Source organism: Pseudophryne corroboree (genome assembly GCF_028390025.1).
Source record: "Pseudophryne corroboree isolate aPseCor3 chromosome 3 unlocalized genomic scaffold, aPseCor3.hap2 SUPER_3_unloc_5, whole genome shotgun sequence".
In the NCBI taxonomy this organism is placed as follows: domain Eukaryota; kingdom Metazoa; phylum Chordata; class Amphibia; order Anura; family Myobatrachidae; genus Pseudophryne; species Pseudophryne corroboree.
This window is the reverse complement of record NW_026967541.1, coordinates 2,575,561-2,591,160: the sequence shown is the minus strand read 5'-3', so window position 1 is coordinate 2,591,160 and position 15,600 is coordinate 2,575,561. Positions and strand designations below refer to the sequence as shown.

At 42.8% G+C, this 15,600-nt stretch overlaps 1 pseudogene; it reads left to right on the top strand.

Annotated features, from left to right (window-relative positions):
* Positions 1 to 12,362: 12,362 nt before the first annotated feature.
* Positions 12,363 to 12,481, top strand: LOC134984380 (5S ribosomal RNA; annotated as a pseudogene).
* Positions 12,482 to 15,600: the final 3,119 nt, after the last annotated feature.

Below are 15,600 nucleotides of genomic sequence, written 5' to 3'. Positions count from 1 at the left end.
TCAGAGCAAGAAAATGGCTTCTCACCTGTGTGACTTCTCTGATGTCTAACAAGAACTGATTTGTGTGCAAAACATTTCCCACACTCAGAACATGAAAATGCCTTCTCACCTGTGTGACTTAGCTGATGGGAAACAAGTTGTGATTTGTATGTAAAACATTTCCCACACTCAGAGCAAGACAATCGTTTCTCACCTGTGTGACTTCCGTGATGATTAACAAGACTTGATTTCTGTGTAAAACATTTCCCACACTCAGAGCAAGAAAATGGCTTCTCACCTGTGTGACTTCTCTGATGTATAACAAGAACTGATTTGTGTGCAAAACATTTCCTACACTCAGAGCAAGAAAATGGCTTCTCACCTGTGTGACTTCTCTGATGTGTAACAAGACGTGATTTGAGTGCAAAACATTTCCCACACTCAGAACATGGAAATGCCTTCTCACCTGTGTGACTTTGCTGATGGGTAACAAGTTGTAATTTCCGTGTAAAATATTTCCCACACTCAGAGCAAGAAAATGGCTTCTCACCTGTGTGACTTCTGCGATGTATAACAAGATCTGATATACATGTAAAACATTTCCCACACTCAGAACATGGAAAAGGCTTCTCACCTGTGTGACTGCGCAGATGTGTAACAAGTTGTGATTTACTTACAAAACATTTCCCACACTCAGAACATGGAAATGGCTTCTCACCTGTGTGACTTCGCTGATGGGTAACAAGTTGTGATTTCTGTGTAAAACATTTCCCACACTCAGAGCAAGAAAATGGCTTCTCATCTGTGTAACTTCGCTGATGTGTAATAAGATCTGATTTCGTTGTAAAACATTTCGAACACTCAGAACATGGAAATGGCCTCTCACCTGTGTGACTTCTGTTATGTATAACAAGTTGTGATTTGTATGTAAAACATTTCCCACACTCAGAACATATCAGTGGCCTCTCACCTGCCTTACCTGTCTGATGGGTAATAAGCTTTGTGTTCTGTGTAAAACATTTGGCATCTATGGAACAGGGAAACACTGTATCTACTGTCAGAGCTGTAACAGATGCACCAATATCAGAGTGATCAGGAGAACATTTCCCAGGATCAGCGGGATCAGCTGATAGAGCTGGATGTATAATTGGGGTAATGGGGTTATCTCCTGGAGAATCCTGTCTACTGTCATTATCTTTTATGTCACAATCCGGGGATAACATTAGATGTCCTTCTGAGATATTCCTGCTTGTGTGTCCATCTGCTGGAAATAAAATACATTATGGAAATGTGACATTTTCTGTAACAATATTAATCTTGTAAACAATAGGAGAAGACGACTCTCTGGGACAATTAATTGTAAATGTGTGTGTATAATAAAACATAACTTTTAATGAAGGCTTTATAATATTGTGTCTCATACTATCATTGTGTCCACCCTCCTGAGAACATCACAATAACAAATGTAATATTATAAAAAGACTTAGATATATCTATCTCTTGTACTGGTAACTATCCATGAAATATAAATGGAGATGTAGTCACTCGCCAAGTCCTATGTCAGCACCAATGTAAAACAATGGATGGGGAACATATCGTATGAATTGGAGATTCTAGATGAATAATAACATCAGTCATATGAGCTGATGGATCAGAGAAATGTCTCCTAATGTTACTCCTGGAAGCATTAGTAAGGTAGCATTCCTTTATGTGTGTGCTCATACGCTGGTAAGCCTGTACATGTGTAACTCACCCTTATATAAGGTATATTGCTACAGCAGAGTAGGTGTGGAACAAGGTACTTTACATGCAATACACCATATGATATCCTCTAATCATCATCTGCTAGATTATAATCAACTTTCTCTTAGGTCCTAGAGGACACTCGAGTCCATTTAGTACCATGGGGTATAGATGGGTCCTTTGGGAGCCACTGGCCCTTTAAGAGTTTAATAGTGTGGGCTGGCCCCTCCTTCTATGCCCCTCCTACCAGACTTAGTTTAGAAAATGTGCCGGGAGGAGCCGGTCACAGCTAGGGGAGCTCCTAGGAGTTTTCTTAGTTTTTCATTTTCTAGAGTTAGTTAGGTTACAGGAAGGCTGCTGGCAACAGCCTCCCTGCTTCGTGGGACTTAGGGGGGGGAAGGATAGAAACCAACTTCCTGAAGAGATAATGGTTCTCTACTCCGCTGACAGGGCACTGAGCTCCTGAGGTTGCTGATCGCAAGTCCATGAGGCAACTGCTCACTCCCGCAGCATGGCCGCCAACCCCTAACAAAGCCAGAAGAAAGTGGTGAGTACAGCGCAAGCGTCCCGGTTAGCGGGTTGCCGGCGCAAGGGTGGAAGCGCAGCTCTGACAGGCTGCACTCCAGGAAGGCTCAGCAACACACAGTGTAGGCGCTTTGAGGGGCGTCCTGAGCCAGCGCGGATAAACCCTATACTGGTCACGCAGATAACAGGGGCTAATATACCTGTTATCACTAAAATCCTCAGGCCAGTATAAACAATTAGTACGGGAAGCCGCACGCCATTACATGGGGCAGGGCTTCCTCTCAGAGTGGATCCAGCACTCACCAGCGCCATTTTCTCCCTGCAGATCATAGGAACTAGGACACTGACAGGGAGCGCTGCCCTCCCTATTAAGGTTAGTCAGCGCCGGGCTTTTATCATAATAACTGCCTACAGGGGCGCTGTGTGGCTGGCTCCTTATACTCTGTGACTCTCTGAAGGTACTCTGGGGGAAACTGTGTCTGACATTTTCCTGTGTGTGAGTGTGTGTGTGTGTAAGTGTGTATATCCACATTACCATGTCTAAGGACTCTGTATCCTGTGCTGCAGAGTGTGTATCTTCTCCTGAGGAGTCTATTCCATGTACTCAGGACTGCAATGTGCTGTCTCAGCCTTCTGAATCTGAACCCCCATGGGTGGATTCTTTAAGGGGAATGATATCCCAGATTTCAACAAGGATGTCACATACTGAGAAAGAGACGCAGTTTTTGAGACAATCTGTAGTGGGTTTGAAGTATTCAGCTCCCACTACTTCATCTAAAACCCCCCCTACATACCCCAAAAAACGTACAGATAATGCAAGCTGACACTGATACCGACTCTGTTACAGGGGACGGTGATGGGGACATGCAGGGGGGATGCATCCATTGCTAAAGGGGTGCAGCTAATGACTGAAGCCTTTAGAGATGTTTTGCATATTTCTGAGAAGGTTCCGGAACAAGTAGAGGAATCTCATTTTACAGTAAATAAGAAGTCCTCGCTTACCGTCCCTGATTCTAAGGAGTTAAAACTCCTTGTTTGAAAAATCTTGGGAAAACCCAGAGAAAAAATTCCAGATCCCTATAAGAATTCTCATTGCTTTGCCTTTCCCTAAAGAGAATAGGAAGAAGTGGGAAAACCCACCTATAGTAGACGCTTCTGTACCTAGGCTGTCTAAAAAGGTGGTTTTACCTGTCCCTGGTTCAACCGCCATAAAGGAGCCAGCTGACCGCAAGATTAAGACTACGTTTAAATCACTATACAGTACTACAGGTGTGGCTTTAGGGCCCACTATTGCTTGTGCATGGATTTCTAAAGCCATAGTAAAGTGGTCAGGCAACTTACTAGAGGACTTAGATACTATAGATAGGAGTGACATTGACTTGTTTTTACATCACATACAGGATTCTGCAGGTTTCATGGTGGAGGCCATGAAGGACATTGGCCTGCTACTTCCATGGCTGTCTCGGCACGCAGAGGACTCTGGCTACGTCAATGGACTGTGGATGCAGTATCTAAGAAAAGTGTGGAGAACCTGCCATTCACAGGTCAGGCACTATTTAGGGACGCATTGGATTTGTGGATTTCCACTGCCACTGCGGGTAAGACAACATTTCTTCCCTCCGCAGCAGCCCCAGGTCGAAAATCTTATCGTACACCTACACTGCAGTCCTTTCGGACGGCAAAATTTAAAAAATCCAACCCTCCCATCTTCTTTAGAGGAGGTTGGGGAAGATCCAAAAAACCTGCACCAACAGGTTCCCAGGGACAGAATCCAGGTTCAGCTACCTCCAAATATTCAGCGTGATGGTGGACCGCTCAGTCTGGAGATCAGGCAGGTGGTAGTGAGAGTAAAAAATTTCAGTCATGTCTGGGCGTCATCATGCCTAGACCCCTGGGTGACAGATATTGTTACCCAGGGGTACAGACTGGAGTTTCAGCAACTCCCACCTCACAGATTCTTCAAATCAGGCTTACCAGGTTCGCAGACAGAAAGTGCTATCCTACAGGAAGCCATTCAAAAACTGGTACGCACAAATGTTATTGTTCCAGTTCCACCTCACCCAAAAATCAAGGGTTATTACTCAAACCTGTTTGTGGTACCAAAACTGGACGGTTAGGTAAGGCCTATATTGAACCTGAAGGCGTTGAACCCCTACTTGAGGGTTTTCCAATTCAAGATGGAGTCTCGGAGAGCGTTAATCTCAGGTCTGGAGGAGGGGGAATTCCTAGTATCCCTGGATATCAAGGATGCGTACCTTCACATTCCAATCTGGCCGCCTCACCAGGCCTATCTACGGTTTGCACTACAGGACTGTCACTATCCATTCCAAACATTGCCATTTGGCCTCTCCACACCAACGAGGGTGTTCACTAAGGTACTAGCGGAGATGATGCTACTCCTACGCAAACAAGGAGTGAACATAATTCCATATCTGAATGATCTGCTAATAAAAGCATCTTCCAAGGAGAAGCTGTTGCAGAATATTTCACTCTCAACTCAACTACTCTGGGATCATGGGTGGATCCTGAACCTTCCAAAGTCACATTTGGAACAGACAAGGAGACTGCCCTTTCTGAGGATGATACTCGACACGGAAGTGCAGAGGGTGTTTCTATCGGTGGAGAAAGCTTTGGTGATCCAATCAATGGTCCGGGATGTCTTGAAACCTCCCTGGGTATCGGTTCATCGGTTCATTTGCCTTCTGGGGAAGATGGTATCCTCCTACGAGGCTCTACAATACGGAAGATTTCATGCACGCTTCATCCAGCTGGATCTCCTGGACAAGTGGTCGGGATCGCATCTTCACATGCACCAACGGATATGCCTGTTGCCGAATGCCAGAATTTCACTACTCTGGTGGCTGCAAACTTCTCACCTGCTCGAGGGCCGCAGGTTCGGGATTCAGAATTGGATTCTTCTAACCACAGATGCAAGCCTCAAAGGTTGGGGAGCAGTCACCCAGGGGGAAAACTTCCAAGGAAAGTGGTCAAGCCAGGAATCGGTCCTTCCAATAAACATTCTGGAACTAAGAGCCATATACAATGGCCTTCTAAAAGTGGTTCATCTTCTGCAATATCGAGCCATGCAGGTTCAGTCAGTCAACGTCACAGCGGTGTCCTACATAAACAGGCAGGGTGGAATGAAGAGCAGGGCTGCAATGTCAGAGGTAACAAGAATCCTCCTCTGGGCAGAAAGACACGCGCTGGCACTGTAGGCGATCTTCATTCCTCAGTAGACATGATCTCCTTCCAGGAGAATGGGGCCTCCACCCGGAGGTATTCACAGAACTAAAACGCAGATGGGGTGTACCTCAGATAGAAATGATGGCCTATCGCCTCAACAAGGCTCTTCGGAGGTACTTTTCCAGGTCACGAGACCCACAGATAGTGGCGGTGGACGCCCTGGTGACTCCATAGGTGTTCCAGTCAGTATATGTGTTCCCTCCACTTCCACTCATCCCAAGGATTCTCAAACTAATAAAAAGATAAACAGTTTCGGCGATCCTCATTGCTCTGGACTGGCCAAGGCAGGCTTGGCATGCGGATCTTCCGAGGCCTCTTCCTCTTCGCGAGGACCTTCTACTGCAGGGGCCTTTCGCCTATCACGACTTATCGCGGCTACGTTTGACGGCATGGAGGTTGAATGCCAGATCTTAGCTTGGAAGGGCATTCCGAATAAAGTTATTCCTACTCTGATCCAAGCTAGGAAGGGGGTAACGCATTACCACCAGATTTGGAAAAAGTATGTGTTTTGGTGTGAATCCAAGAAGTTTCCTACGGTGGAGTTTCAACTGGGACATTTTCTCCTCTTTCTGAAAGCGGGTGTGGATGTTGGCCTACGCTTGGGCTCCATCAAGTTCCAGATTTCGGCCTTGTCTATTTTCTTCCAGAAACAATTGGCTGCTATCCCTGAGGTTCAGACTTTCTTGAAAGGAATTCTGCACATCCAACCACCCTTTGTGCCTCTTATGGCACCTTGGAATCTTAATGTGGTGCTGCAGTTCCTGCAATCGGATTGGTTCAAACCTTTACAGGAGATGGACGTAAAATGTATTACTTGGAAGGCGGTCACGTTGTTGGCCTTGGCTTCTGCCAGACGTCTGTCAGAATTGGGGGCATTTTTGCACAAGAGCCCCTACTTGATTTTCCATGAGGATAGAGCGGAGTTCAGAATGCGTCAGCAATTTCTCCCTAAGGTTGTGTCAGCTTTTCATATCAACCAACCTATTGTGGTGCCAGTGGCTACTGACACCTTAATTACCTCAAAGTCCATGGATGTCATGCGGGCTTTGAAAATCTATGTGAAGAGAACTACTCATCACAGGAAGTCGTACGCACTATTTGTACTTTATGATCCCAACAAGATTGGGTGTCCTGCTTCTAAGCAGACAATTTCACGCTGGATCAGGCTTACTATCCAGGATGCTTATTCCACGGCAGGATTGCCAATTCCAAAATCTGTTCAGGCCCACTCTACCCGTAAAGTGGGTTTTTCCTGGTCAGCTGCCCAGGGTGTCTCGGCTATTCAGCTTTGCCGAGCAGCTACTTGGTCACGGTCGAACATGTTTGCTAGGTTTTACAAGTTCTATACTTTGGCCTCTGAGGACCTCAAGTCTGGGCAATCAGTTCTGTAGGAACCTCATCACTCTCACTCCTGTACTGGGAGCTTTGGTACATCCCCATGGTACTAAATGGATCCCAGCATCCTCTAGGACGTAATAGGATTTTAATTACCTACCGATAAATCCTTTTCTAATAGTCCATAGAGGATGCTGGGTTCCCGCCCTGTGCTTCGTATTACTGCATTGTTACTTGGTTCAGTATTGTTGGATCAGCCATTGCTGAATTGTTCCAAGTTGGTTAGTTCGGCTTTTTGTTATGTGTGAGCTGGTGTGAATCTCACCACTATCTGTGTATTTCCTTCTCTTGAAGTATGTCCGTCTCCTCGGGCACCGTTTCTAGACTGAGTCTGGTAGGAGGGGCATACAGGGAGGGGCCAGCCTACACTATTAAACTCTTAAAGTGCCAGTGGGTCCCAAAGGACCCGTCTAGACCCCATGGTACTAAATGGACCCCAGAATCCCCAACAGACTATGAGAAAAGGATATACCGGTAGGTAATTAAAATCCTATTTTTACATCCCCATCATCAGTGTATTACCTCTATACTCTCAATAGTAATAAGGATGATGTGTGTATAGTACGTATGATATAGAGAATTACATATCAGAATCTATACTGCTGCCGCCATACTTCTGCCTCTCATACGTGTGCTACTGGCAGCAGTGAACATCTGAGTGAGAGTGCAGGGAAGACAGCAGAGTCTGATGAGAAAGAGATTGGATCTGCCTTTGCAGGGATGTACCACACCTGTCACCCCTGTTAGTATATAAAATTAAAAAAAAGAGGGGTGTGGTCCATCCAGACGTGCTTTCTGGAGCTCTCCTCACTAAGTGGCTTCTTATCTACCCTACCTGATAGCTCTCAGCCACCGCTGGGACCAAGACCCAATCTATTAAGTCCCCCACTCCTACTGCCCTAAAGCCGCTCACTCTGGGCACCGTTCACTGCCGCAGCCTAGTGACGACTATGAAGCCATGGGCTGTATTCTGGGGCTATGTGCGCCCAGACTTTCCTGCACGCTCCGGATAGCTGACTTGAAGGTGCTTTTGGCTCAGACGGGAGTACTTGCTCTCCAGGTAACACAGGTGCGTAGCTCCCGCTACTGCTGGGGACAGAATGGGCTGCCCACAGTCACTGGAGCCCAGTGGTGATATTGGGGAGGAAGATAACTGCCATTTTGCATCCTGGTGCATGGCCATCGCATGCTTTGCCTTCAATAAGGTGTAATATAAATAAGTGTCCTGACAGCTGGACCAGGGTCACTACACTAAATTGAAGCATTTGCCTGGAGGTGAAACTACCTTATATTTATATAGTACCACTATAATCTACTTCCCTGGAAGAAAAAAAGACAAGGCTGAGATTTGAACTTTTATGGAGCCTAAATGTAGGCCCACATCGACAACAGCCTGCAGGAAGTGCAAGAAATGTCCCAGATGAAAATCCACAGCAGAATACTGTTGACCCTCACACCAAGAGACACATTTCTTCCATATGCGATGGTAATGTTTTGATGCGACCATCTGGCCGGCTTAGAGAATAGTCGAGATAACCTTGCCCGGTATCTCTTTCCTGGCAAAAATCCTCCCAATATACTTCCATTGCATCAAACGTAGCCGTGGTAAGTCTGGATAGACGAACGTCCCTGGTGTAAGACGATCATCCTCAATTGGAAGGCCAGGGGCCTACGAGTAATAAGGCTAGAATGTCTACATCCCAGGCCCTGCGGGGCCAGTCTGGGGCAATCAGAATTGCCTGAACCCTGTCCCTTTAAGTCCTCTGAGAACTCTTGGAATTACAGGAACTGGAGGAAACAAGTACACCAACCGGTAAATCCATGGTGTCGCCAGAGCATCCACTCATGCGGCCTGTGGATCCCTCATCCCAGAACAGTAACAAAGAAGCTTCTTGGTAAGCTGAGAAATCAACAAGTTGATTTGCGGGTAGCCCCACCGATGAAATATCTGCTGAAACACTTGTGGGTAGAGGCCCCATTCCCCCAGGTGCAGATCGTGTCTACTGAGGAAGTCTGCTCCCCAACTGTCTACTCCCAGAATTAATATGGCAGAAATGGCTTTGGGATTTCGCTCCACTAAGAGGAGTATCTGTAACACCTCCCTCATTGCAACTCTGCTGTTTGGACCTCCTTGTTGGTTTATGTATGCCACAGTTGGTGCTTTTTCCAACCATACCTGTATGGCCTGATACTGAAGGATATAAAAAAGAGGTCAGCAGAAGGGCATTGTAAATCGCCCTGAGTTCCAAAACTTTTATCGGAAGGGAAGCCTCTTGGTCAGACCACCTTCATTGGAACCGAGCCCCTAGGGTCACTGCACCCCAACCATGGAGGCTTGCATCAGTTGTCAACAGAATCCAATCCTGAATTCTGAAGTGTCGACCCTCCAGGAAGGAGATCAGCAACCACCATAAGAGGGAAATCCTGGCCTTTGGTGAAAGGCATATCATCTGGCGTATGTGCAGATGTGACCCAGACCATTTGTCCAGCAGATCCAGCTGGAATGGTCATGCATGGAATCTTCCTTACCGAAATGCGTCATAGGAGGCCATTATCTTTCCCAGTAAGCTAATGCAAAGATGTACCGAGATTTTGTTCAGCTTCAAAATGGAACATTTTTTTTTCTTCTATTCCTTACCTCCTTTATTCATTCCCCCTCCTACCCCAGCCTATCCCATTCTCCTATCACGGCCCATAGACATTAATACTACAATATCTCAACCCCCTTTCTTTCTTTCTTTCTTTCTTTCTTTCAACTTTTCTTTCCTTATCCAGCACTTCTTTTTCACCAATTCACATCACTCATGACTTAGCCCATAGCCCAAACATTATCTTTCCTTTATCAGCTATTCATTCACATCACCTTCGTTCACGTTGCACCATTCCTTCCCAATACAGAGTCCCTTCTAACAGGCACACACACCTAATTCCCCCCCCTTTTTCCCCCCAAATTCACCCTTCCCCTCCCTCTTCTCTCCCCAATACAGAGCCCACCTCTAACAGGCACACATACCCACAATCCCCCTCTTCTTTCCCTCAATTCACTCCTCCCCTCCCCCATCCTTCCTTCTCTTTCCCTTCCCACTCACCCCCTTCTTCCTCCCTCCATAGCCCCACCCCCCACAAATAACCCCCCCTTTTTCCCCCTCCATTTCTTCCCACCACCTTTCCTCCAACCACATTCCACACTCTGTCCAATCCTGCCCTTCCACCCACCTCCTCCCCACTTCCCCCCCCCTCCCCCCCATTTCCCCCCCCCTCTTCCTCCTTCCCCTTCCCGCCCCATCCTTTTCCCCCCTTGCCCCCTTTCCCCACCCGATCACTTCCATCACAAGATATTGCACAGCAGCACTAATTTCCTACAGTTCAAACACACCAAACACAATAAAACACAAAAAAATAATTTAATAGCAATATTTTCAACCATATACACATCACTACAAATATATATATATTTTTTCACATTTTTTCACATTTCTCTCTCATACTTTTAATACTATTACATATTCACATATTCATTTATTAATTTTTTTTTTTTCTATTTTTTTCCAATTTTTTCCATTCACTTGCACAATTTTTAATTAATTAATCAATTTTTTAGCTTATGACCAATCCATTTCATCATTTCATTATTCATTTTCCAACAATTATTAATATTATCAATCATTGATTTATAAATAATTAACATTTTCCTTGCTCACCTTCTTCACCCTTGTATCCTTTTATTATTTCAACATCTTTTATCATTCTTCATAATTTTGAGGGAAGCCCCACTAAACTTTGCTTCTTACAGAACAAATGTGATATATGTGATATACATGAACTGTATTTTACTACATCTACATCATCAATCTTTATATTCAGGATTACTACCTTCAAAAAACTCAAGCTAATCCATACCAGCTCTGCGCTTCACACTAATTACATTTATTGTTTTCATTGTCTTTGCACCTCAGCAATGAAAATCCCTGTGTGTCACCACTTTTGAATCAAGTCAGTAATAGGTCCAGGCACAAGTCAATCTATTCAACAAGCAATACGATTGGATGCAGTGTCCGTTAAGAGACTCACACGGAGGGCTCACAGATCAGACGATCCTGTGAACAAGCTCCTCCCAGCGAAACGCGCGTCACATCCGGTCCGGCACCCGACTTCCGGGACCTCGGCAACGGGGCTCCGACGGGCGGCCTCCTTCCAGCACAAGCCGCAAGTATCACACCGCTCCTTGTAGCGGTTTACTAGCTCCCCTGGTCAGCTCCCTCCCTTTGTGCCAAGTGCATAATACACGGGAGAAGCTGCTCCCGCCCAGTGCTTTTAAGCACCTGGCAACACACAAGCCGGCATACAATTTGCCTTATGTTTCCTGACCACTTTACACTCAAGCAAGGGATTTTTCCCTTACATGGTAAAACATACATTTTCTTGTTCAGCAATTAATGGGTGTAAACATTAAACCCTTGGATACGGTGCACAGATACAAGGCACTCATCCAATACAGGGAATAATACTATCAGCTGTCATCTTATTGGTGTGATAATTAAATGTTTAATCATGTTATTATCACCAACTTCAGTCAGGAAATTAAGAAAGCATTATTATCCTTAACCAAGGGCATTTCATTGACAGGAGAGCTTTTGCTTATTCATTATTAGAGCAGCTTTCATTTGCAAATATTTTGCTTTCATTGATTGTGACTACTTTGTCAATTAAAATCAGTTGATTAGTGCTATTTATTGGCAAAAAGAACCTCAGCTGCTCTTTTAGTACTTGTGCTGGTTTAAATGAATTCTTTTCAAATAATTCTTATGTTGAAATTTGAGTCAGCTTTACTGCAGTATTCCTAGCAAAATATTATTTTGACTTTTGCATTTCTCAGCAATAGAAATTAGCTGCCTTCTGCAGCTTATGTGATTTATCTATAAATATCTATATCTGTCTGTGATAAATATAAACATTTGTATCATGCAGTGACACAAGTCAGCTGCTCATTGCAATTTATGTGTCACATTCTTAAACAAATTGTATCTGTTCTTCAATTGGACACAGTGCTGCTATAACTGCTTTTTTCCTTGCAAAATCCCAGTGATTGAACAGTCAGCTACCTTGTAATGTTGCAAAGTTATATCATTTATCAGTCACCTTATACCAATGAACTCTTTATTAGGAAACTATTTATAACAACTATATTTTGAGATAAGGTGCCACTCAGACAGCTGTATAAAGCAATTCCATATTAATATTACTATTTTTGTCATATCAGTATTTAATCATCACACCTCAATTTGCGTGAGGTCATCATTTTCTCATCATCATTCTTTATGTGTTTCTAACCTTTTCCACATTTTGGTTCCCTCGAAAACCACGGGAGTCCTTTTTAAGGACCATTATTTGGCTACTATTTACCCATTAGTTCTGCTAACAGAACCACAGCTTGCTAAGATTAGCGGCTTTTTAGGCTGAGAGGTACTTACTATATCTTCTACAGTCATACCATGCTGGATCTGCCCAATCTCGTCTGATCTTGGAAGCCAAGCAGCATTGGGCCCGGTCAGTACCAGAAAGGGTGACCTTCCGGGAATACTGGGTACTGTAGTCCAATTAAGGTACATACCTTTCATTGACTAGCAAAAAAAACTTTTTTGCAAGCCAACACCACAAGATACGCAATAGAGCTGACCACCTAAAAAGGAGCCCAGCAATAAAAAAGCCTTTTTCTTGAATCTCCTATATGAAAAACACATATATACGTGTAATCATACATTCATGGAGGTAACAAGAATTCCTTTATTTTCGCTATGGACAAATGTCTTACAATAATACTCGTCTAAAATCAAGTGGGTTTACAGCTAAATTATCTGTCACCCATCCCCATTAGGCGAGTGACATATCATTATATCGTCATATTTGTATACCATTTAATACTTGTTTTAATCCTTTTTTGCTGTCTTATACAGCATTAATTACTTTTTTTCTTATAAGGTTAATCAATTAATTAATAATTCTTGTATAAAAATTTTTTTCCTTAATAATACTTGAGTATATTCTTATCGTCTGAAGAATAAATTAAAAGTTACGTTTTAATGCTACATATACATTCCACGGATCCATAAATTTGTCATTCAATTATAATCAAGTGTGCCCCAGAGAGATATATCAAACAGTCCCATTTTTTGCTTCTCTGCAAAACCACCTTCAACAGTTCTTTCTGAAATAATGTCCGGGAGCACCACCAACCTTGCTCTGCCCCAAAAGCCTTTTTAGGCGGAATTGGCAGCTTCATGTTGGTTTAAATTTAATTTGAAATTTCATTATCATCAAATTTCTTCATCAAGTAATGTACAATCCTGTCCAGTGCAGACTCCAAGAAAAACCCACCCAATACAGAAATGTATAAGTAACATTATTACTGGTGAGAATGACAGGAGTCAGATCTAGTTACACCATACATTACATATACAGAAGGGGAAATGTATAAGTAACATTATTACTGGTGAGAATGACAGGAGTCAGATCTAGTTACACCATACTTTACATATACAGAAGGGGAAATGTATAAGTAACATTATTACCGGTAAGAATGACAGGAGTCAGATCTAGTTACACCATACATTACATATACAGAAGGGGAAATGTATAAGTAACATTATTACTGGTGAGAATGACAGGAGTCAGATCTAGTTACACCATACGTTACATATACAGAAGAGGAAATGTGTTTGTAAGCTCCTATATCTGTTATAGATACATATAATTATGTGTAAGACTGAATACTGTATCTGCACTGTGTGTGACGCCCAAGCTATACGCCATATGTAATTATGGAGAGATAATAAGCATTAGAGGCTATTACAGATGTGTCCTCATACAGCCAGCCTTAATATACCACACAGTGGGAGAAGCCTGGCGTGAGTGAGCTGACAGGTCTTGTATGACTGCTTGTATCAGGTGGCTTTTATGCAGAGAATGCATCTTAGTCTCAACTTGATGTGACTAAGACGCACTAGGAGACTGTGCTAAGTAAAGTGATATGTGACACCTGTATACTGTGTGTCACTGAGTCTCTGGTGAAACACAGATGATTCATTCTAGATTCTATTTACTTTATTCTTCAACATAATTCTTTTTATTTTTGGACACATTTTATTTACACGTGGTGGGAACGGCCATGGGAACCAGGTACGCGCCAAGTTATGCAAACCTCTACATGGGTGAGGTTGAAGACCAGCTCGTGGGGGGCGGTGGCTTTAGCGTGCACCTGGTACTCTATGGCTGTTATATAGACAATCTTTTTTATTATTTGGGATGGGGACAGCACTTCTGCTCACTATTTTGTTACTCACCTCTATTCCAATAACACAACCTCTCACTGACATGTTTCATCTCCATGCACCAACTTTCTTGATGTCACTTTAGTTCTGAATCAAGGGAAACAGGAATAGGGATATCTTCTACACTAATCAATTTATATGTATTTTATTAATGTGGAATCCCCAATTTATTGCATGGAATATTTCTGCATCAATCAAATAGGGGGGGCTGCCATAGACAATAAGGGTGAAGGTTAACAATATATAGAAAAAGGATTGTGTCTTTGTTTGGGCACTTGTAAGAAGAAAAATGTATCTAAAATATAACTTAATGTTTTCAATTATAATGTCTCACAATGTGGGAAAATATATAAGACTAAAAGTGTGTACTAAACAAAATATCTCTCTCAAACTAAATTACAGGACATATATTAAATATTTGTAGTGATAGACACATAAATGTTGACATTTAACCCTTAATGAAAGGGCAATACTGTGAATGGTATTTATTAATCTAGTGCAGAGTGAGCTGATGAGTCCTAATAATGAAATCTCACGCAGCCCAGATTGAGAATGAAACTACAATATAACTAGAGGCATCTCGTTACAATGTTACCCATCAATGCAATAAACACGTTTCTGAACTGCAGTTCCACTTTTTGATACTGGTTTGGTATCTAATGTTATTTGTTTAAAATAAAGGTGTACAGAAGTGGTAATTAGAAATACGTTTCAGCTAGGTTTTATATATAATCAAAAACCATATTTTTACCATAACGCCAGTACTACAGTCAGCAGACTATCTGGGAATATGATTATAATTATCAGCAGCAACTAATTAATATTGCTGGAGACCAGGTAGCAGGATAATTACGGATTGTAGTGATAAATAAAGCCATATAAGCTTTTAGCCACTAACCGAAGATATAGGGTATATAGACTACACACCACTATAGGGAATACATATGTGGCATATAACTTTATATATCATATTGCCAGTAGTTTCTCTCCCCTATATTGGACACTCTGCATTGGTTAGACCTGTGTAATAGACATGGCCTATTAATATATCAAAGCTGAATCAGCTACAGAATAAAAAATATTCTGCCCATTGTCAGCACAGTCATTCTGAATTATACGATGTCATTATAATCACCTGTAATTTCGAGTCCTATGTGGAGGTACATTCCCATAATGAATCTGCATAATAGACGTAGTTTGGGCATTAATTCATATGAATATGAGAATATCCTATGACATCGGACATATCATTTTACATATTCTCTGAGAAATATACTGCTCACCTTTTAGTGCTTCATAACTATAAATAGATCAAGCAAAACTCACAGAACAGTTATATTGGGAGTCATACCAATACTATATAATATGCTCTATTTTCATGGTATAT